The sequence below is a fragment of the Gossypium arboreum genome, chromosome 9, assembly GCF_025698485.1.
Source record: "Gossypium arboreum isolate Shixiya-1 chromosome 9, ASM2569848v2, whole genome shotgun sequence".
Classification (NCBI taxonomy): domain Eukaryota; kingdom Viridiplantae; phylum Streptophyta; class Magnoliopsida; order Malvales; family Malvaceae; genus Gossypium; species Gossypium arboreum.
The window spans coordinates 23116006-23119263 of NC_069078.1; the positions used below are offsets into that span (position 1 = coordinate 23116006).

Below are 3258 nucleotides of genomic sequence, written 5' to 3' on the forward strand. Positions count from 1 at the left end.
ACACAAAATTTACCTATGGGTATTTTTCCAAATATGAACCCTAGGTTGAATTATCGCTAGCATAAGCTTAATCGAGCTACCGGGACTCCAAAAACATAAAAATCATTAAAAACGAGGCTAGAACGGACTTACAATAGAGCTTGGAAGCTTGAAAAACCCTAGCCATGGTTTCTCCTTGCTATATTCGGCCATGGGGTTGAAGATGAGCAAAATTGGCTTTTAATTTTGTATTTTAATTCATTTTACCCCTAAATGACCAAAATGCCCTTACTACTAAACTTTCCAAAAATTCCATCCATGTCCAATTTTTGTCCATAGACTTAGAAATTGGTAAAATTTCTATTTAAGACCTCCTAATTAATATTTCAAAACAATTTCATACTAGAACCTTCTAGAATGCAAGTTTTACAATTTATTCGATTTAGTCCTTAATTTCAATTTAAGCACTTTATGCAGAAAATTTCTTCACGAAATTTTCACACAATCATGCAATCATATCATAGACCTCAAAATAATCATAAAATAATTACTTCTATCTCGGATTTTGTGGTCACGAAGCCATTATTCCGACTAGGCCCAAAATTAGGATATTACAAATAAATTCTTAAGCTACCTTAGGTGTCTTATTAGTTAATGTTTTACTAGCTACAGCATCAATTAGTTTCCTAGTCGAGGGATTTAAACCATTGTAAAAGGTTTTAACTTATAACCATAAATGTAACCCATAGTGAGGACACCTTCTCAAAAGATTCTTAAATCTCTCTAATGCATCATAAAATGTCTCCAAATAAATTTGAGCAAAAGAAGAGATGTCATTCCTCAACTTAGCTATTTTAGCCGATGGTAAGTACTTCAACAGAAACTTCTCAGTCATCTGATCCCAAGTTTTGATAGAACCCTGTGGAAGTGAATTCAACTACTACTTTTCCTTGCTCTTCAAAGAGAATGGGAACAATCGCGAGTGTATGAAATCATCAGTAATGTAACACCCCTTACCCATATCCTAGACTGGGACAGGGTACGAGGTATTACCGGACTTAAATAGAATCAAACATGCAAAATCGGGCCATAAAATTTCATCCAATCTAAAACCCTTCAAAACAAGTTAAGATGTCCCTATAATGGACCTACGAGGCCCAAAACATACCCTATTGGTGGTCCGAGACTAAACCGAGAACTTATGGAGATTCTAAGAAAATTTTTAGATTAAAGTCTAACACGGCCGTGTGGAGGCGTTGCATACGGCCGTGTGCTTGGGGACATGCCCATATCCCACACCCGTGTTGAATTTTTGGATTTATTATCTATTTCAAACCTACAGGGGTTTTCACACGGACGAGCACACGCCCGTGTCCTTGGCCGTGTCCCTCACACGGCCTAGCACACCTAGTGTGGTAGCCCGTGGGTTTTTAGTGAGCATTTTGTTTATGGTGTCATCATACAAATTTGAGGCACATGACCAAACACACGACTGTGGCTAGAGGTCGTGTCCTCCACACGGTTGAGACACACGACCGTGTCTCTGCCTGTGTGTTTACTACCATGCAAGTTAACCTAAAATCAAGGTGCAGGGGACACACGGTTGAATGACACGCCCATGGGGCTGACAGTGTGTTAAACACGGCCTAGGCACATGCCCTTGTGTCTACCCGTGTGGACCATTTGGAGGCTACTCCCCAAGCCATTGGTCACCCTTAAACAATCATACACTTCCATATGTTTAATTGCATATCCCATGATATATTTGGACACTTAAACATGCAATATTATAGCATCACTATGACTTTTTCTTTTATACTAGTCCCTTAGTATTCACACAAACTTATCTTTTAGACATTCCACACCAATTTCTTGGTTTACCATATTCCTTATTATCAATCCATTATGAATGCTAAATCATGCAACCACATACTAGCAATTGAATAGTCATCTATCAAACCAACACATACACATGTTAGTATGCATGTAAAGATAAACTTAGGGATACATCCCAATCATTAATATGAACCAAATCACATGGCCACATACAAAATAATCGATTCCCAAATGAGCCATTATACTTGGCTACTTCAACATGACACATATACATAAAATAGACAAGTTTCCTATACATGCCATGACCAAAATAATTAACCCTTTTTATACTCAAATTTCTTGAAGATAGTGTGATCCGAGCTCCGACGTCCCCCGATTATACGAGCTAGCTTGACGTATCTACAGAGAAGTGAAAAGAGAGGAGGGTAAGCTATAAAGCTTAGTAAGTACACATACAAATAATCTACATTTTGCAACTATTGAATATCTAAGCATGATTGCTTATCCATTATGATATTTTTCATTATGTCAAACATATACTTACTTTCCTTATTCATATACACATGCTTATCCAAATACATATCTTTTCATATGCTAAGTCCTCATAGGGTTTTAATACATACCTGTGCCATCCTGCACACACATGACCTACTTCAATTATACCTTCGGAATTCATATTACGTTACCCGTTGAACACTTGGAATATGATTCGGACACACGGAAGGAATGCACCGAAGTGCTTGAACGTAGCCTTGGCTACCTGATAGAAAGTGCACTAAAGTGCCTCATATCACAGAATCACACGCTGCTCTCAACGGGGCTACTCAAAGAGCTAAAAGAGTATCCGAACACAACTCAGGATACCTACCACTCGGACCCTAGTATGTATCACATATTAAATGAGCTCATAACACACATGACTATCCTCCTGACATGTTACTTGTATCCTCAACTATTCTTAAGGTTCAAACGGGATTTTAGACTTCCAGACCTTTACCGAACGTACTTGCATAATGGTTTCTTTCACATGGCCAACGTCTCATAATCATATAGCAAAGCATCAAAACATGTTATATTGTCAACATAGCCAAATAAGCATATTAAGCATACATATATCAATAAAGCATTTAATAACAATAATTAATGTATTTATTTGCATATGTACATACCTTGGTACAAAATATTAGAAACCGAGCCTAAACCTTGTAACCCTTGCTCTTTCCTCGAAAGGCCAGTATTTTGATTCTCTTGATCTATAATACCAAATTTAGCTCATTTAATACATACATTACTCAAAATGACCCAAAATTCATGCTTGGGTAAAATTACTATTTTACCCCTATGCTTTCATATATTTGCAATTTAGTCCCTAAGCTCGGATAATGCAATGTATGGGATTTCTTGGTTACCCAAGCCTAACCAAACATTTTTCATGTTCATAAC

At 37.2% G+C, this 3258-nt stretch overlaps 1 non-coding gene across 1 annotated transcript; it reads left to right on the forward strand.

Moving 5' to 3' along the window:
- Positions 1–719: 719 nt before the first annotated feature.
- On the forward strand, positions 720–826 carry LOC128281090 (small nucleolar RNA R71). Its single transcript, XR_008271305.1, has one exon. It is a non-coding gene; the product is annotated as a small nucleolar RNA R71 (small nucleolar RNA).
- The last annotated feature ends 2432 nt before the right edge of the window (positions 827–3258 follow it).